A 22,121-nucleotide genomic window follows, 5' to 3' on the forward strand; every position below is an offset into this window, starting at 1 on the left:
GTTGTTGTTGCTGTTGTTTTTTAAGCAAAAAGTCAAAAGATAACAAATGTTGGCAAGAATGGTGAAGAGAGAACTTCTGTGCATTGTTGGTGGACAAATATACTGATGTAGGTATGTGGAAGTTATTAGAGGCATTAAGAACAGAAATTGAAAACAGACTCACAAATCCCTTTTCTGGATATAGACCCAAAGGAAATCAGCCACTCATAAAGATACCTGCTTTAACATGCTCATTATTTAAGAGGAAGATGTGGAACAATCTATGTACCCACTCATGGACAGATGGATAAGGATGATGTTGTAATATATGCAATGAAATGTTACTCTGCCCTTCAGGAGAATAAGATCTTCTGCTTTCCATCACATGAATGAGCCAGGAGGACATTATGCTAAGTGAAACAAGCCAGCTGTGGAAAGAAAGCCTGCATAATTTCATTTACATGTAGATTTTTTTTTAAAAATCATATATATAGGAATGGAGAATATTAGAATACAATAACTAGACCCAACTTGCATAGGAAATGTGGAGATGTAGGTCAGAAGACACCAAACAGCAGATACAGGAAATAAGAAGTCTGAAGCTCCAGGGTAAATGATGACTGCAAGGGAGAAACTGTAGTACACACAGGTCTCCTGTTGCATGTGTAGGTTTTAGCTGGTTTTGCCACCAAAAAAAAAAAAAAAAAAGAAAGCAAAAGTTGATGAAAATGTGAATTGTTTCATTTAATAACCTCTTTATTATGCATTCGTATATCATAACATAATGTACTTGAAATGTAGATGATTAAACGTATATAAAATGAGACAGGAAATCTGCAGAACTGACAGAATAAATCTATGTAATAGTATCAATTGCTGGCTTAATGCATTTCAAAAACAGAGGGGTGCTTGTGTTTTTTAGAAGTATTTGTACTTAAAGAACAAAATATATAAAGTTTACTTCTGATGTCTGTGTTCTTGCTTTCATGTTGTTCCACATTTTCTAATGTAAAGAAAAAGCATGTGCATATCATAATGGAGAAAAAAATGTATATGTATGTGTATGTACATTTATCTGGAATGTACAAATTTCCCTAGTTAGATTATAAATTCCTTACTGCAAACTTGCACCTAGATTTTGTTTGTATGTTTCTCAACAATGTTGTGAAAATTGCACACTGTTCAATAAAGTATGTCATCCTAAAATCTTCCCTAAGAGTCATCCTGATAACTCATGCAAGGAAAGATATATCAGAGCATAAATCTTTGACACAATAATGTTAAATCATATTATCTATGTATGGAAATATTCAGACATAAATGCTAATAGCTATATAACACTAAAATGTTCAATATACCTTCAAAACCGGCTAAATAAGATAAAGCACAGTAGGGTATTGTTTTATATAAGTACCACATGCTAACCGATTGTGCCACTGGAGCTTCAGTAGGGTATTGTTTAAGTGAATTATAATGTAGGTATATGCTATAAGAATGAATATTAGATACTCACTAAAATCATTATAAAGAATATTAGCGATATGGGGACATATTGACAGTGCTATTAATGTGAGAAAATAGCTTACAAGAGAATATGTACCTAAAACCAAGTTTACAGGGTCTCCCCACACATTAAAATGGGAGAAAATGTAACTTTTAATTGATTTGTGTGTGAAAAACAAAAATTAGACTTTGGACTGAGAGCCAGAAGTGGAGCCTGAGGAAGCAAATCCATTCTCCATCTTGACCATATCTCAAGGATGTTTTTCTAAAAAAAGCGCCCAGCAGGAATTGCAGAGATGTGCTCAGAGGACTTTGCACATTGGTAAACATGGAAAATGGGGACTTTGTGGAGGAAAGAGATACAGTTTTTTTGCCCATCACTCAGGATGCACCCAAAAGTGATCACAGGGCTTGGCATCATTTATGATTGGCCCCAGGGGCAGTCCTAGGATGTTGATGTCACCTGGGGTACAGTGGGGCCCAGCAGTTCCTCAAACTTCTTCTCACTGGTGCCCAGCATGCCAAGTGGAGAAAATATGACTTTAAACAGCTTCACTCTAAGCCAGCGGTAGCCCATCTGTGGTACGCATGCAGCAGCGGGCACTCGAGCCAAGTCTACCCAGCAGTGGAGCCTCAGATATTCGGGTCTAATTGCAGTGTTGGCACTTTGGGATAAATAAGTGGGTTTGGGGCTGCAGTTTGCACACTCAGTGTCCAAAAGGTTCACCCTCACTGCTGTAAGACTTAGTAACAGTATTGAGCTGCACCTGAGAGGTACTTACAGGTGAGAGGAGGACAGGTGGGAGAAAGATTCTCCCTTGGGAGGTACTTACACTTGATGGGAGGGCAGGTGCATGAAGGCATCAGGCTAAGAAAACTCAGGACAGGAAAGTGCAGGAGCAAACTTAGGAAAAGGAAGCCAAGAGAATTTCTCCAGTTTCTCTCACCCAGAACTGAGACAGGGCTGGTAGGAGACTGGGAACCCAAGATGAGGTTAATTTCTTCAATGACCAGGCCTATCTTAGAGACTTGGCAGTTTTGTTTTGATAGATTACAGGAAAAAGAAACAGGGAAGAGCTTTAACTATACCTGTGATCCCAGGGTCAGTATATACTGAGAGAAACGTTCACTGCACGATACTCACAAGGGTAACAAGAATTGGCATGTCCATTGAGGTTCAGTGAAACTGGAGAGCCAGAGAGAGGACAACAGACTTCACCCACAGACTTCCCTTCTTCCTGTTCAAGTGCAAAGTCTCCTGCATATCGCTGTTTAGGCTTCATTTCAGTAGGGAGTTCCTCCTTGGACCTTCAAGTAGGAGTCTCTCTGAGTTTTCTCATGCAGCGTCCCCTCCAAGGATGTACCATACTGTAGCAAGTTTCTGATTCCTCTTTGTGGCCATACTATGTCTGCATTGGACACCTCTGCAACCCACTAGCCTCAACCCGCTAGTCTCAGAGGTGAACCTTCCCATTTCATGTGTTCTGCAGAACAATGCTACACAGAGGCAGAGGCTCCTCTTGAGCTCATGGGTTCCAGCACCTTACCCATCTCATCCAAGGCCAGGGGTGGCCCACTTATTGCTGACAGCGAGCTGTCCTGCAGTATTCCAGCGCATGACACACATACCCATTAGGCAGATATTCGGCTAAGGGCAGACCAGAGCAAAGGCAGACATTTGTCTTTCTTTATCCCACTGACCTAACAGACTGTCCTGAGAAACAGTCACTTACATAGGCTCACTATACACTTCATGCTGGCCTTGAACTCACTATGTAGCTGGCCTCAAACTGACAGTGTTCCTCTTGTTTCTGCCTCCCAAGTGCTGAGATTATAGGCTTGCACCACCATGTCCAGCTCCAGGCATTTCTGTATGAATAAAGACTTTTGAACCATAATTCAAAAGCATAGATACAACTAAAAAAGGTAAAAGTATCCAGGAAAAAAGTAAAACTCAGGAAGGTTGAAAACAAAGCCACAAACAAATAAATATTCCATCATGTACATAATCATGACGTTTAAGAAGCAAGAAGGCTTATTTTTGTTTAGAGTGCATTATTTCTCTAGAGTCCCTTAAGATATAGCCAAATTGAAAAGCTCCAAACTTCAAGGTTAATCACAAAGGAGGAGGAAAGATTGGTTTAAAGGAAAAAAAAAAAAAAAAAAAACAGTTAACGAAGCCAAAGTCTAAACTTCGCCCAGTGTGGCTATGGGAAGGATTGCAATTTAAACATAAGCTGAAGAGGGGAGGAGAGCTCATTAGCATGAAATTAGGGGGTATAATTTAAAAGAATAGTAATAAAGAGAAAATCACCCCCAAATGTTCAGAGATAGTGTTGTCAGTTCCATGAAATTAGCAGTGAACTCATCAAACTCCTAAAGATCCCTTAATTTTGAAGACTGGCATAGAGTGAGAAGAGGAATTCATCAGAGCCGTCTGGTGAGTCTCAGTACTGGAAATCAGCCAAGGAGGCCAGGTTTTGGCTTCTGAATTCAGAGCTGCAGAATGACAAGATGAAAGTAGATCAAGATTATTCACCCATGTGAAAATGGACTGAGAGAGTTTAATTTACAGATGTTTTGCTAGGGCTGGCAAACACTGCAAGGATGCTTGGTCAGAGCAAACCTGGAACTCTGGTTTCTACAAGCACAGCTTGATGTCTGAGTGCGAGTGAATCCTGTCACTCCTGTGAATATTACCTGAAAGCAAACAGCAAACACAGTTTCTACATTAATTAATTAATTAGAAGTCTACCATATGACCTAAGGGACCCTCTTTAGTGTAAAGTTTTTCTTCTCCCTTTTATAATAAATATGTAAATGAATTAAAACAGTCAAAACCAGAGCTTTCTTTTCCCCAAAGGGAGGGAGGTATATTTTTTTCTTGTGCTCACATTAAACTTTGTCAAGTACATCCAACTAGCTTGTATGAGAACTCTTTGCTTTTGTTTGTTTCTGCTAATTATTTCGGCCCATTGTATGTGTGTGTGTGTGTAACAGTTTCATTGTTTTGGGGGAATTGGTACATGTAGATTCATATCTTGATTATTTTCAACCTTTCCCTTCACCCTCCCCCTTCCCTATTTCTACATCTGTGCTTCCTCCTATGTCTCCTTGATTTTAGTCATTATTTATATTTTAGGCTTTTCATTTAAGAGACTTTAACTTTCTGTGTCTGACTTTTATCATGTAATGTTATGGCATCAAGGTCCATCCATTTTCCTGGATGTGATTTGATTTCATTTTTTCTTATGGCTGATTATTAAACTCAGAAGACTGGAGAGGGACTCTTTGCCATCACAGAGGAGGGCAAAAGACACAGATTGCACCCGGTAAACTGGCAAGATCCCTGCAGAGGTGCACACTACCTTGCCCAACATTGCCAAACCCCCAACAGCTAATTTCCTTCTCTCCTGCTCCTGGGCCCTCCCCCACTGTCTTTGTTACTTTTCTCTCCTTGCTGAGACAAAATACCCAACACCCAAAATTAAGGAAGGAAAAGTTTATATAGTGTGTGGAGGTTTCAGTCTATAATCAATTGGCTCCAAGGCAGGGTGGCAGGGCACAGGGGCAACACTTCAAGGCTGCACAAGACAGCAAATGAAGCAAGAGCAAAAAGGGGAGGGGAGCAAGGCTCTTTTCTCTGCTTATATTGTATATTGGCTACCTGTCCATACCCACACCATATCAGTACCCTCCCCTTACACAGATTTAGGATGAATACAAAGTAAGGGGCCTGACTCCCTGCTGAGTTACATAGTTAACCTTCTAAATTTCTCAAGTTGACACAATGAACAAGATCCTAGAGCAAGAAGAGCATGTCCCTCTCACTTCACATGTAGAACTGCTGAGTTAAGTAGTTAAGCTTCTAGGCTTCTCAAGTTGACACAATGTATCAATCATAACACCCGCCAAACCACAGATCCATGCACAGCAGTGCTGCCTCCTCCTGGTGGAGCTTAGGGTACACAACTTCCTCTCCGTCTGTTCCCTCTCTTGCTCAGTGGCCGGGACCCCAAAGGTCACAGTGGTCCTCCCTGTGTTCTCAAAGCTGCCTGCTTCTCTGGCCTGGAAGCCTGGTGTTATATGTCATACCAGCATGTTTCCCCAAAGTTTCATGTGGTCATAGGTGATGCTTTTCAGTGTGGCTGGAGCTAGTGGGCAATGGGATGGGTTCATTGTGCAATGCTAGGCTCAAGGACCTAGGATTAAGGATGTGAGTGCTGCCTGCCCTGTGTATCCGGGATAAGACAGAAGGAGTAGAAAAAGCCATGATTGGCCCTTGTTGCTTTGCTACCTTCTGCCCTCCTTGAATTGTTTCTCTTCTGTGATGCCACCCTGCCATGGACACAGCTGATTATGGACTGAAACTTCTACAAACTATGAGCTAAATAAAGCTTTCCCCCTTTAATTTTGGGTTTTGGGGATTTTGTCTGAGCAATAAGAAAAGTAACTAAGACATCTGGCGCCCTTCATTCCAGAACTTCCTTGCAGGCGTGGCTGTCTGTCTGTCTGGGACAAATTTGTGCAAGCATTTCTCCCAATATCACCTCTCAGAGGCTTTGGTAAGTTACTAAATTGCCCAGAATGGGTTTGAACTTAGCAGTCTCCTGCCTCAGCCTCCTAGAGTGCTGTATTTAGAGATCTGAGCCATTATCCCAGGAAGATTTGTTTTGTTTTATTCTGTTTCAGAATAAGGCAGCAGATACCTATCAGGGATCAGGACTCCTTCTATGAGTACCAGGGACTGGCCAACCACACTCACCTGCTCTCTTGTCACTCCTGTGTCACCAGGGAGCTTGTAGACCACGTTCAAAATCCCTGAGCTCAAGGAGGAAAGGTGCCACCTCCCAAGAAAATGGAAGTTTTCAAACTGAAATTGTCAACTATGCAAGAAATCTTCTAAATATGTCCTAGAGTTAAGTCCAGCACTCAAGACTCAGCTTGGGCCACACTGCAGGCCAGAAGTGACTCCTGGGATTAAATACACTGAGGGTCACATCATCTACACTAACCTCTCCATTGTGAGGCCATTCTCAAAGGCCTACACTGCTCCTTACCTTAAAGGAAGACAGGCTTTAAACACACTCACACACTCATGCACCTAGGGACATCAGCAGCAAACAAACTGGTTTTATAAAAGAAGAAGCCCTCATGGAAATAAGTATTTCTTATAAAACAAGTCTGACAAGCAAAACAGTTGGTACAAATGTCCCCAAACAGCACAGGCTGAGTGGTAGACGCTACAAATGCCAGGCGACAGGATTGAATCCTCATCACAAATTTTAGGAAGTTTTCAATTTCACCAATGCCTGCTGTCCCCAGACTCTGCCAAGTCTCCCCATGAACCAGCGTACATCAGCAGGGACCTTGGCTGTGTCATGGAGTGAAATATCACAGGAGGGACACACCAAGCTGGCCCAGATGGGACCTGATGGATTCTAGGAGGAAGGCATTACCTGCCCAAATCACCATACAGCTGCAATTATTTCAGGTCTCTGGGTGCATTGTCACCTGGAGTGGCCATTGAAGCCAGCAGCATCTGTGACAGATGGTTTATGTCCAGCTCAGGGGATCAGGGCCAACCCAAATCTTTTCTTCCCTTTAGAAGGGGAAAAAAAGAAAAAAGACCTATATAGTGTCAACTGGGCAATGCTAAAGGAAAGAAAGTGTTATTTCTGTCAAGGGGTCTTTATCTGTTTCCTTCTAATCTTTCCGTTTTGTACAGCAGAGATTGTGTTTACTTATTCCTGACATCAAACAGTTCACATTTTAAGAGGAATATTCAATATGGAAGACATTTCATGCCCAACTTTGTTCTGTGTGAACTTACAATCCGGTTTCCTTATCATGGAACCATTGCAATCAAGAGGTTAGTATGTAAATTGGCTAACTCTGTTTAAAATTTTTTTTTTCTGGTTGAAATTTGGCAGATGGGGTCAAACCAAAAAAGGGCTATTTCTGTGTGGAGGGTCAGACCCCATAAAAGCCACCCGGAAAAATCTCTCTGTGGACATCAGAAAGGAATCATTGCAGGTGCAGGAACTGCAGAGGAGAGGAGCAAAGGGCTTGGCCTGTGGGGGAGACACTGCTGTGTCCCAGGGGCTCAAGTGCTAGGTCACCCTGGGCCAATGACGGAGCTGCACACAGAAAAGGGACTTGGGACATAAGCACCTTTGCAGGTCTTGTTTTCCTTAAATATCTGTCCCTTGTGCTCTGCACTTTTCCTTAGTGACTGCTAGATGTTCAGGCTAAAGAAGGGGTTTTAGTTGGGCGGATTCCTATACACACAAATCATACTTTAACCTTTCCTGCCCATCACCTCCCCACCCCACCCTCCCTCTAGCTTCGTCTGTGTGCTGGGGGCTCAGTGTGTATGATGATTTTGATCATATTCAGCCCCCTATTGTCCATCCTTACTCCCCTTCTTCCTGTCCCTTCTTCCCTTCCTCTTGTCTTATTTCATGGAACAGGCAACAACACTCTGCAAATGATAATTTTATGCTCCTCATGACTGACTAGTCTTCCATTGTATCTAAACACCACACTTGCTTTATCTACTCAACTGTTGATGGGTATCTAGGCTTATTCCAAATCTAAGCTAAAACTAGAACCACCGTGGGAGCCAGTGATACATCCTTGTCACTTTCCCCTTTTTACAGAGGAGAAGCAAATGGGTATTGAGTGATGGATCACTGGGCTTGGAGGTGTAGAGTAGCATCAGAACCTCATCACTATGAAAGAGAAACGGCCCTTTTAATCCTTGATTTCAGAGCTCCAATATGGCCCCTGTTGTTTGATTATATGTGCATGTCCCTCCTCATCTGTAATTATAACATGTGGCCAAGGGTGAAGTTCCAGGCAGTCATGTTTACCTGGAAGTGCAAATCTCAGAAGCACTGCCTTTGTTCATCTGCACATGAAGACAGCTTTTCCTACGTCAGTTAATGATAAGAATAACTAATTATTATTAATAAGTGCAATGCTGCAACTATGTAATCCATTTTAATAAGTAGTTCTTTATTCATTGATAGTAATTCATTCAATTAGATGACCATTTTCCCCCAATTTAAAAAAATCCTGCTATAATGCAGACATTTCTCTAGACAAATATTGCAAAATGACAAAATTATAGTCTCAGCCTTCAGGATAACGGTTGGTAAATGGATAATTTTTTTCTTTTCTTTTTTTGGATTTTTTGAGTCAGGGTTTTGCTACATAGATCGGGCTGGCCTTAAAATCACTCTATCCCAGGTTGGGATTCAACTCCCAGCAATCCTTCTGCCTCAGCCTTCTGAGTACGGAGACTGCAGGCATACTCCACCACACTTGGCTACATGGACAGTTTTCACATCATGAATAAGCAAAAGAAAATCACAGCAAAGCCCTGAAATCTATTTGCGCTCATCCTCAGCTTCTAATCTCTATTATGGCATCACTAAAACTATGTCACTGAAAGTTCCTCCTACTGAAATTTTAATATAGAAATTTCACGGTTACTTTTTAAATAGATTTTCTTAGGGTGAGAGAGTCTTTTCAAATGCCATGTTCTGTCCAGTGTGGGAACTCAGTAACTGCTCATGGAAAAATGTATGAAAATTATGATCAGGACCATCAATGTGGCATCACTATGATACATAACAAAACTACTACATTTCGTTTCTTCCTGTGGACACACAATCAATGTCAACTGTTATGGGCATACAACATGTAGCAGAGCCATAGAGCATATGGAGACATTTAGTGAATCTTATCCAAATCAGGCCTTGAGTAGAATGCCTATCAAGTTTCTTCCTGCTGAATATACTCTTTGCTGTGCTCTTATCTTTCACATTAAACTTGATCCTGGGAAAGCCAAGAGCAAAACGTACCTTTTGCTTACTAATCTGCCACAAAAGATGGAATTCCTGTGTCCTACAAGGGAAGACAAAGTGCAGGTATGTTGTGATCTGCTTTGCAGGGAAAACTTACTTCAGCGTTAATGTTTCCCTGGAGAATCAGTCCTTCATCCAAAGCTTACAGCATCTATAACTACAGAAGTCACTTTACAAATATCCACTGTCCAGGCAGCTGCTCTCTGTGAACTTGGTTATCTTCCAGGTACTCAACATCTATCTGCACTTGGAAAGATCAAGTCCACGTGAAAAGGTCCAGACCTCCAGGGAGATGATGCTCTTCACATAGGGGGAGGTTAGGCACGTTCTTTCCATTCCACATCACAGAAGCAGGTGGAGATGGTGGTGGGGAAAGCCACAAGGGATATGGCCTGAGTACCAAAGGATCCCACTCCCAAAACACTCACGGATCTGTCTGAAGAAGTCACATGATACCACAGAGCAGAGCCCAGGTAAAGCGATGAGGGCATCTCTTACAGATCCCCTAGAATCTCAGCCAGGACGAGTGCATATTTCTTTGACTTTACCTCAGGATGCTACTTCTTCTAGGACCATCTTGAAAAGTACCAATACTCATTAAGAAAAGAAAGTGCCCATGCTCTTAGTCAGAGGAGAAGTACAGGGATCTGTAGTGTGCATGGTGTTGTGTGGTGGACACTGCTTCCGTTGTGTCACAGAGGCCCTAGAAGTGATACTTTACCTCTGACACACAGGTTCCCCTTCTCAGGAAAAGGCAGTTACAGTTCTGTCCTGCTGTGGATAAACAGGAGTTCCTGCTAGATTAATGTGATTTTTAATAAAAGCTGCATATTTAATGTTTACAAGCCAAAGAACTTGAGGGTAAGTATGTATCTGTGAAACGATCACCAACATCAAGCCTGACTTAGCCACTTTTCTGGAGCTAGTGCATTATACCAACACCCACAATTTAAAAGAGGACAGTTTTATTTTGGTTCACAGTTTCAATCCATGGTCTGCAGTAACAAGATGGCAGAGCATCCTGGCACAGGAAGAGGAACTCAATCCATGACAACCTAGAAGCAGAGAGAGAGAAGGGAGGAGACGGGGAGAAGGCTACACCATTCCAGGGCACGCTGGTGACCACCTCCAGCCACGCCCCACCTGCCAACAGCAAGTCTGCCACAGGCCCCCATGATCCAGTGGCCTCCCACACACTAGAGGACTTTGAGGGTGTTCCAGATCCAAGTTATAACAAAGGCTATAAAAATATCCCTCACTTCCCAAAGGTTCCTCTTATTACTGTTACAGGAATACTCAATATTATTTAGTCTGCATTTTTAGGAAAATTTAAGTTGACAATACAGCACTGGTAGCACGAGGACTCTGTCCATTGCCAGTCCCTTTAAGGAAGGACTTGTTGGACATGTGTCATCCAACACCATCATTTATAAATGCCTATCAAATGTCATCCTCTGTGATTGACTTGGTGAAGGGAGTATGACCCACTTCTGGACAATGAAGAGTGGTGAGATATTACTTAGTAGCTATCAGAAAGTTTCTATTAAAAGTAAGACACTTGGAGAAATGGTTCTTGAGATTATGTGGAGCAGCTCTGAGGGTCGAGATGTCCTGGTCATGTATCACAGGGAACAGAGCTGATCTGAGGGAAGCCCTGCACATGGAAGGAATGGCAAAGAAGTAATTCTGTTGCAGTATGGTGTTTCCTCATTGAACAAAGAATGAAATATTCTTAATAGAAGTAATTTGCAAAAATCAGAAAAAGCTGAGAAAGCAAAACTATTTTTCTGATGCTTAAACTCACTATTTGTTCCCCATATTATTCCATCACTAACCAGTTTACAAATTAATAAATACTGGAAGCAAACTTAGGAAAATACACCAAGAATTCCAAGTTGTCCCTTAACGTTTGGAGACCTCAAAGGCAGGGTGTCAAACTCTGCCAGATAATTTTTCACAGAGGGATTAACTTCAGAGGAGGAATTTCTAGGAAAGAGTTGGAGATGCTTTTTTAGAGTCACATTTCTGATAAGAAACACATTTTAAAGCCAACATTTTATAAATGATGAATGTTTTGGCTGCATCCCAGTAAATATCACTCAATACTTTCATACAGAAATAAATTAGATAAGGCAAGTTCTGAGAAAACGTCCAGAATCCATATTCCTAACGGTCATTCATTTTCTTACTATTAAGATATATGTTACTCAGCACGGTAATAGTAAAGCTATACATTTTATAAAGATACAGGACCATTTATCATCTGCTGTGCTCCCAAATTTTATTCACAATATTTTGGAGACTTAACTGAGGTTCTGATTACTTCCTGATGTTGTACCAAGCTTCAGATTTTAATGTACAGTTACAAAACACACTTAACTACTGCACCAAAAATTCTTGCTTTCTTATGTAAAAGGAAAGAAAGTTATAATGATCCCATCATATATTTTCTTTTCTGTACAAAGCCATTTAAGAAACTACTTTAGTTTGAATGGAGTTACTGTAACACACGCCGTGGCCCACTGCACCACCTTCTATCCTAACTCAGAAGCTATGATGTTGGGTAAAGAACTCATATTTTGTATCCTGGGGCAGGTCTCAATCGTCATACATAACTGGTACCCACCAAATGTACTTAGATGACCCTGATAGTGAATTAAAAATGATCACCTGTCAAAAGATCTGGAAAATATGACCTCTAATGAGGGAAGGAATGAATCAGGATCCAGAACTGACAGAGAGATTAAGATTAGGACACAGAGACACTATAGAGAGTTCATATAATTGTGTCCCAAACATTTAAAAATTGAGACAGACACACCGAAGCTATAAACAACAACCAAATTGAATAGTGAGAGGGGAAAACTACCAATTTTGATATGACAAATGCATCAGTGGAGATTGCCTAGTGGGTGAGGCACCTTGGATAGGAAGATTTGTGAATGTAGAAACCTAGGAAAGATATTGGAGAGGGATCTTTCTCAAATGCAAAGGGGATTAAGAGATAGATAGGGGGAGAAGGGAAGGAAAGGGAAAGGATAGGAAGGGAAGGAAAAGGGATGAAGAAAGGAATGACGATGTACAATGTCCACGCACCGACTCCACACAAGGAATGTAAACGTCATGTACCACAAACACGGACTACCAAAAACACTTCTAAAAATAAAAGTCACAAAAAGTGCTATTCAAATGAAACATAAAGAAGCACATTGAAAACAAGAAACTCAGTCGTGAGTTGCAGATTTACTTCAGGTGACCATGAGATAAATAACAGAGGACACTGAAGAGGAAGGAGAGGGGGAAGGGTATTTGAATAATTAGCAATTGAACACTCCAAAGTTTGATGAAAGCTGCATACAAAAGGATCTAAAAAATTCAATGTATTTCAGGAGAGATATACCATGAGACCTTCCCTGGTATACATTGTCATCAAATAGCTCAAAATCAGTGAGAAAAACATCACTTTAACACATTCGAGGTAAAAAGATGATGCCTCTGAAAGACAGAAAACAAAGTAAAGCTAACAGTTCTCTTGCAAGAATCATTGTAAAACAGAAGACAGTTAGCAATATCTTTAAAATCAGGAAGTAACCATCAACCTAAACTTCTACCACAGCAAAAACACCTGGAATGGGAATCCCAGAAGAAGAAGAAAAAGAGAAAAGAGACAGAAAAGGTATTTGAAGAATTGCATCATCTTTTGTAAATAAACACCATTGGGTTTGTTGAAAGCCTTCTGTTTAATTTCTGGAGATCTGAATAAGAATGATAATATTTTTGGCCTTTTTTCTCTCTACTTTCTAGCAAAACAAATTTTCAAACATTTTTGCTTTACCAGTATGGTAGAGCTACATCCTTACTATATTATCTGCCTAAGATGATTAAAAATCATTATAGTGCTACAATGAAAACTGTATTTGAAGTAACAAAATACTGCATGAAACAGATTACTCAGGCAAGAAAGAGTTTTTATTTTGTCATATGGGCTATGACTAACACAGGCACAGAAGGATAGCTCATGGCCATCTTGGGGCACAAAGAGGAATTCCTGAGAAAACGACCTGGGGTGGGACATCAATTGTGCTCCTGTTTTGAGTTAAATTTGTTTACTTTTAATATGGGTCTGTATGTGTGTATCTGTCTGTTTCCTACAGTCTGGCACCCTAGCTTCCTTAGCATTCATGATTTCCTCTTTCAGCACTCACTACACTCTGACAGAATTCACAGAATCTCACTTTTCTAGGGAAAGGATCAATCTTTGAGAAAACACAGCTATCTTATATGTGAGATATGAGAAGCTGTGCTTTTCATCGAGGACACCTAACTTATTAATAGAGTCAGAACTTTCACCTAAATTTTAATACTCAATGAATGGTAATCAAATCCTTATCTTGTTTATGTTTCTTGTTTTGGCAGTGCTGGTGATCAAACCCAGGGCCTCACCTCTGCTAGGCCAGTGCTCTACCACTGCACTGCACTGCCTGCTGCTGTCATCATTACCTTTAGCATTTTTTTTATACATACAGAATGACTGCAATTATGTAGAAGTACAGGAGATTTTAGAATTGGAGAAAACAAGTATTTCTTTCTTTCCTACTTCTAAGTGTCTAATGTCTTACTGTAGGTTTTAATTTCTACTTGAAGAGAGCTGCAGGCTTTACCACTGCACAGTGTTTAAGCTACAATGATGTCCTTGCTGTCTCTGTCCCCGCCCTGGTGTGCTCTCTGTGACTTCAGGAGTGCCCTTGAATGGTAGGACAGGTGGTGCTTTTCTCCACAGGGAACCACAGCACAGATGGCTGCTTTGCAGGGAGAACGCCAGGGCAGAGGTTTCACACCTGCACTGGGGAACCTGTGGTAGATGTCCACTTTGAAGTCTGTAGAGATTTGCCTTTTCCAAGCTTTTGCCCTTGCAGCGGTCTGTGCCTGGCAGATGCAAATGCAGCCTAATTCTGCATGTGGAGCTCACTCCTTGTCTTTAACTAATCAAGAACAGAAGTTTCTGCCTTTTTTTTTGTTTATTCAGTGGTTCTTAAAGGGAGCCAACAGTGAATAAAGAAATTTATTCACTCTGCTTAGTTAAAACTTACCAGCTGATGAGGCCTCGCCCTAGAGACAAAACAGTTTGTAAATGTAGAGAGAGGTTCAATTTCTTAGGAAAAATTTGTAAGAAGGCAGTGGTATTACAATCAAAATGACACCAAAATTCTGGTCTTTGTGATCAGAAAAAAATGGTTACACTGGGTCTTCTACTGATTTGTTTGTTTTGCTAAGGGAATTTTTTATTTCCTGTAGGTCCAGTGAGTGACCACCCAACCTAACCATACTACACCCAGGACAGGGGTAAGTGCACTTTCTTTAGTTCTTCCAGGAGAGCTTCTCATTCCATAGGTCTGTGAGTGGCCCAGCCAACTATACAAAAAGTGTCCCAGAGTTCATGAATTTCAGCAAAGCAGAGATCTGCAAAGTGAGAAGTACAGTACTGAAGTATTACTGGAAGGTGAGTGGTTCAGACAAAGACATGGATCCCAACTAGTTCACTTATTCATAAACATGGAACCCACAATTGCACCAGGTTGGATACAGAGCTGAAGACGGAGTCTGTGTGTGAATGGCTTTGCCCCTTCTCCCACACTGGGTAGAGTCGGTAATGCCACAGACCTGCTCAGTCATAGCTGGGGTCATGATGCTCCTCTCGCAAGTCTTAGGGGACCCAGCAATCTGATATGTGCAAAAGCCGGCTAGGTGAGCAATAGCCTTTACTATACATACACATGTAACTACTGTCCTTATAGAGCCAACTATGCAAATGTCCTAATTAGGAATTGCAAACAAGAAAACGTTTGATTTACTATGTAGACAATGTGTTAATTAGGAAAAACATAAAGCTAGGATTATAGGGATTCAGGTGGCAGTTCTAGTCTGGAAATAAATGATGAGAACAATACTGTGAATACTAGATTATGAAAGGTAAATGTTGTGAAAGGTGCTTTATATAAAACTTTGATTCTCAAAATAGCCTCATAGGTTACATGGTGATGTACATATATTATATATAACTAATATATAATATATAATATTAATAATACATATAATTTAGTAAAGTGGTACCTTGGTTCACAAACTTAATTCTGTCCATGATTCTGGTAGCAAACCAAGTTCGATGAGAACCAAATCAAGTTGAATATAACCACTGAATTTGACTCTATTCTCATCCAATTCAGTTTTTGACCAGAACTGTGGCAAGAATTAAGTTCATGAAATGAGATCCCAGGTTGTTAATAATATAATATATAACAAAAGCAGTCCTGGGTAAGAGGAACAAAGCAGGAGGCCTCACAATCCCAGATTTATAATATATATTTTATGGATATATGATATAGTGTATTTTACATATTATAAATAAAACACACACCATATGTATATTATATGCATATATTATATAACACATATTATATGATATATAACATATACAAATATGTGATGTTTATTTTATATATATATGTTGTTTTTATCTTTATGGTACTGGGGCTTGATTTAACCCATAATACTCTCACTGAGCTGCATTGCCTGCCCTTTTTATTTTTTTTTTTTGAGACAGGACCTCACTAAATTGCTGAGTTACCCAGTCTGGATTTGAACTGAGAATCTTCTTGCCTAAGCCTTCAGCATGGTGGCATCACAAGTGTGCACTGGCACACCCAGCTTGGTACTATACTTTTGTGATGCAACTGAACTGTTAAGTTCTGGGCCCCTGTATCATGGTGTGCAGCTGGTCAAAGAGAGTGGTGAACTTACAGCCCAGTTCTTGGAACCCCAGAGTCAAGACCCATGAGGCACTACCACATGCTCGAGGCATGAGGTGCTGAGTTGGACACTCTCTCTTTGTAGCTCTGGTCTTCAAGTGCCAAATCAGAAACTGGTATCTGCTCAGCCTGCTGCAGAGCACAGCATAAATTAACCCTGTTCCATGGGAGTTGTTATGTGCTTCAGAATTGTAATGTTTTCCTGGAGTGCTGAATTTGTGGTTTTTATTCTGTCAGGCTGTGACTTCCCAAGGACATTAGAATTTCTAATATGATTCTTTTAACCACAAATGATTTGACCAAAATAACATATTTAATGGTGAGAGACAATATTCTACTTCAGCTCCAATGTTTGGTCTAATCAGCATTCTACAGTCTTAATATTTTGTTTCTGCTTAGTAGATTTAGCTGAAATTGATTCTTTTGGATTCTGAGGATCACCTTTCTTATTAATCCAGGTTTATCTTCATCAGAAAAGTTCTCTATGACACCATGAAAGAATGCAGGCATTGACAAACTCACCATGGTGATTCTTCCAACCCAGGCCCAGGTCTGTAACTTCTCTGACTCTCAGGCTCCAATGCTAATTCCAGCTGCTTGCAGCCTGCTGGTCTGGAACTGACCAGTCTGGGTGGAAAAGAGCATCCCTACATGTATATATTAGTCATTTCCTTGTCACTGGGACTAAATACCCAAAATTTATAGAAAGAGAGGTTTATTTTGTCTCACAGCTTCAGAGGGTTCAGTCTGTGGCCAGCTGGCTCTAAAACATAAACAGCATGGTTGGCAGGGCCCAGTGGAGGAAAGTGACTCACATTATGGCAGCCAGTAAACAATGAGAAAAAGAGGAAGGGAGGATCCAGGGATAAGAACGCACCCTTTCGGGTTACATTCTCAGGGACTACCTTCAACTTCCTTATAATATTTGCATCCAAGAACACATCAGCAGAATAACCCACTGAAAAAGATACAGCCCTTATGATCCACGCCCCTTCTGAAAGCTCAGCCTCTGAACACAGGAGACTTTGGGGGGATAACTAAACCATGACAATGTTCTAGGCACCAGGACTCAATCAGAACTTTATTCATCAGAAAAGGATAACCTAGAGATTGATTCCTTCACCCTGTGTTTTATGATTTAGGTCTGGATGTTCCTCCAAAGCCTCATGAACTTTTAGATGGGGTCTTTTTGGAGACAGCTGAATCTAGAGTGTGCGACTGATTTGTAGTGCAATGCTTGGATTAAAGGTGCTGGGATTAAGGGTGGGTGATTGCTGGATCAGTACACTGACTGGATTGGCCCTGCCCTGATTCCAGTAGTCTGGATAAGATAAAAGGGGCAGAAAGAGGCTTGTTTTCACCTTTTTGTGCTTGTTGCTTTTACTGTCTTCCACTGCCATGAACTATTGCTCAGCTGCCTTGTGACACCCTGCACAAGGTGCCAGCTGATAATTATGAAGCCTCTACAAACTGTGAGCTAAATAAACCTTTCCCCATTTACCTTGAGTGTTGTGTATTTTGTCACAGCAATAAGAGAAGTAACGAACACACAGGTTTATACTCATAACTCTTTCAGTGTAAACATTTCTGCTACATTTGCTTATTTGTTTATTTATTTATTTAATTTTGTTAGTACTTGTTCGCACTACATGAAATTTACATTCATGTTAGGGGGTAGGTGCATGTACAAAACATCTTGATTTTTTTTATTTGCTTTCCTCTTGCTGCCTGCTTCCCTCTCTTCTTCTCTAAATCTCCTTTCATCAATTTTATTCTTATTGTTATTATTATTCATATTTATTACATATAGTGTTTAACTTCACTATAGATGTTTGGTACATGTACATGACACATCTTAAACTTTTTACTTCCATTTTCCCAACCTCCCTCTCCTTCCCCTTTGTCTCCTGGATACCTTCTCATTTTCAAACGATCTATTTCCTGATTTCCCTTCATCAGTCCTTTATTTGGCTCTTTATTTTTATTTTGCCCTACTCAAGCAGAGATATCATATAGTATTTAATCTTGTGTGCCTGAATTATTTCACTTAACATTATATTTTCCAGGTGTATCCATTTTCCCTCAAATGTCTTAAATGTATCTTTGTCAATACTGTCAAAGCTGATATACAGATTCAGTACAATCTCAGTCAAAATACAACACCATTCTTTACAGAACTAGAGAAAATAATCTCAAAATTTTGTGTGGAATCAAAAGAGACCTAAATATAGCAAAAGTAATCTTGGTTAACATGAGAAAATCAGGAGGTATAAAAATGCCAAATTTAAAGTTATATTATAAAACTGCTGCAATAAAAAACAGCATGGTACTGGCACAGAAACAAATATGTAGATCGATGGAACAGAGTAAAGGAAGCAGAAACGCCCGCACATAATTCAACTATTTGATGTTCAACAAGGCATTGTTCTGTTTCTGCAAGAAGCTATAATAAAAATTATCTCATAAAGCTTAAATTTGTTTTTCAGAATGCTTTATAAGCTACTCAGATATAATATCACTTTTCACATATAGATATGTAAGACTGTATTGTTCACCATAGGAAAAGGGGTGTTAACAGGGGTCTTTGTTAATTACAGTTCTCCAAAGGAACAGAACCATTAGTACAGAGATAGAAAGGTAAACAAATGGATAGATAAATAGATAGATAGATAGATAGATAGATTATAGATAGGTTATAGATAGATGGATAGATAGATAGATAGATTGACAGATAGATAGATTTATGATAAGAAACTGAACGCTGCAAATATGGAAGAAACCTGTTGCTTCTGTTCTGCAAGCTGGACACTCAGAAAAGCCAGCGGTTCATTTCTGTCCAAGTATGAGATCCTGGAGCAATGGCCCAGGGCAGGAATAGCTGATGTGTGAGGGCAAACAGGGAGAGAGAATTTGCCTCCCTTCACCTTTGACTCTAACCCAGGCTCCATGCAGTGGGTGATGTCCCTGGGAGGGTGGCTGGCCCTTCTTCACTCAGTCAACTGAGCCCGTTTTCTGTCCCTTCCAGAAACATCTGCACCAGTGACACTTCACCTCTCTGGCATCCCTTGTCCAGTCAAGTTGACATATGAAATTTACCATCACAGACACTGGCAGTCCAGCTCCTATTCCATGTTTCCCTATGAAGATCAGTGGCTGCAGGGTCTAAGATGAATTCCATGTACCCCAACTCACAGAGGATTCTGCTAGGGCTTGCATGCTCCTTTGCGGTTTTCATATTCTCCTTCTGCTGTTGGAAGCTCACAGTGAGTGGAGAAGACATGGACGTCATTCATGGGCCTCTGCTATGGGTGCTGAGGCTCAAGTTGCTGCGTGGCACACACAAGGCACCCAGCTGTCACCCTAAGGTCCCTCCACTTCCTCAGAGTTGGTACCACTGACCTCCCATGGTAGCTACCTGCAGAAGGTAACAAGGTATGCTTTGGACTTCTGCCCATATTCTCAGAGAAGCAGCCATGTGCCTACCATGACCCCTCAGAATGTAGCCATACTGTGGCCTTTGGAACACCGTGTCACCACTAGCATGTGATCCTTCATGGCCTTCCTGTCCATACTAGAATTCGCCCTATTCTGTTAAGAGGATTTTTTTACTAAGTAGAAAAACCACCAGTCACATGCTGGTATGAAGATCAGAGCAAATCCCAGATAACTTTTTTTATTATTAATATCATTATTTTTATATGTGTGTTGATGGGAATTGAATGAAGGGAATGCTGAGCTATGCCCCTGGTTCCTTTCATTTTTAGTTTTGGGCTTAGAACTCCTGCCTCAGCCTCCTCAGCAGCGAAGGTCATAGGCATGCACAGCCACATCAGGCTCAAAATCATCTACTATCTGACTTCAGTGACCAAGTTAAGTCACACTGGGTTGAATTGTATATAGTTCATCACATGTATACATATGCAATCATGTGTTGGTTAATGATGGGGAAAGTTTCTGAGATCTGCATCATTAATCAAGGCCTCCTGAGACTTGTATCATGGAAGCATGGGAGAATCTATCAATGACACAAACTAATGTAAACTGAGATGCACTGAAGTCACTAGGTGCTGTGATCTTAGGGAACCCCAGTCACATGCAGGATCTTTGCCTTGCTGTGACCCAGTATGGTGCTGTGTTGTAGCTTGTGTTCTGCTGTGAAAATGCACAGTGCTAGATCTGTCTAGGCTGAGGAGCACATCCTGAACTCCCTGGCAGGACTCAGGTCTGTGGTTTTATTGTCTGCTTAGGTTGGCCAGGAGCTGGTGCATATTCATCAGTGTCCTTGCAGGAATAATTTGAGTAATAAGTTGAGTTGCATAATCATTCACTCCTACATAAGTTAACTCTTGGTCTATAATGACCTTATACTTCATGGGTGGAGACAAAGCATATCTCCAAATACAAAATACAAGGGTATCCAAGTGAAAGCATCATCAGTGTGGTTCAGAACAACAACCCAAACACTCCAAAACATGGAGATGGCATTGAGTGTGGATTCAAGGAGGCTTCCTGGAGTGAGGGGTGCCAGTAGGGTTGGATACACCCTGCAAGGATGGGGCTGAGGCTATGGTCAGTGATGTCACAGGTGATGTCTCCTCAGACAGCAGCAGTAGTTCCAAGATACCTCAGTTTTGGTTCAAACATTATAAATATTCCAGGATGCAGTTAGATATGATGTTACACACATATAGTCTCAGCACACTGGGAGGGTAGGAAGAAGGATCACATGTTGGAGGCCAGTCTGGGCAACTTAGCAGCTTAAAAGGCCTAGATATGTAGTTCAATGCAAAGGCCTTGGGTTCAATCCATGGTACCTAATGAAGGAAGAAAGGAAGGAAAAAAGAAAGGAAGTTGACTGAGGAAGGAAGGAAAGAAAGAAAAAGAAAGAAAGAAAGGAAGGAAGAAAGAAAGGAAGTTGACTGAGGAAGGAAGGAAGGAAGGAAGGAAAGAAAAAGAAAGAAAGAAAGAAAGAAAGAAAGAAAGAAAGAAAGAAAGAAAGGAAGGAAGAAGAAAAGAAGGGAAGATGGAGGGAAGAAAGGAAATCCAAGGATGAAATTGGAAGGAACACAGGTAAGAATACCAAATGTGACAAGAGAGACTGAATGGCTACCTGAAAGATGTTTGTTTCTCAAGTGTTAGGCATCAAGATGGGATAAAGATTTTGTTGATAGATGTCTGAGAGATTGTGGAATGTCCTCCAGTAAATGAGAAATCAAAACCTCTTTGGAGTAAACAACTGTGTCAGTCATTTTGCCCTGCTATGACCAAATACCTGAGCAAAACGAAGCAGAAAAGGTGAGGTTTACTTTGGCCCATAGTTTTGCAGGGTTCAATCCATGGCACTGGTGCCAAGGCAGAAGCATCATGGCAAAAGGGCATGGAGAAAAAAGCTGCTCACCACAAGGCATCCAGGAAGCAGAGAGAGAGAAGAGCTATCTGGACAGGAAAGGGCCAGAAATAAGATGCAAGTTTTGAAGTCTTGGCCCCAGCAACTCCCTTCATTTGGTTGGGTTCCAATACCCAATCAGCCCATTGAGCTATGAACTTATCAGTGGAATCATCCACTTGATGAAGTTACAGCCAGCATGGTTCATTCAGTTCCTAAAATCCCAGCATCTGGTAGCCAAGCCTTTGACACCATGAAGCTCTTGGGGAACATGTTAGATCCCAACTATAAAAACTGCCCAAGCCTGTTAATTTCTTAGACTGTCTGTCTGCTTTCTCAGTCTTGCTAAGAATGACCTCAGCTGGGGAGAGAGACATGAGTGTAAGACCTTGGTGTCCGCAGATGTTTGGAATTCAGCCACACCCACAGTCTTATCTTAAAGCTTTAACCAGACAAGGAGATGGAAACAGTAAAGAACAGTGGATTGAGAACAAGAGACAAGTTCCGGTTGTGTGTCATGTGACCATGGTCAGACTGCTGATACACCCTGGGCATCACACTTCACATATGAAA

The sequence above is a fragment of the Chinchilla lanigera genome, unplaced genomic scaffold, assembly GCF_000276665.1.
Source record: "Chinchilla lanigera isolate Chin_1 unplaced genomic scaffold, ChiLan1.0 scaffold00086, whole genome shotgun sequence".
Lineage (NCBI taxonomy): Eukaryota > Metazoa > Chordata > Mammalia > Rodentia > Chinchillidae > Chinchilla > Chinchilla lanigera.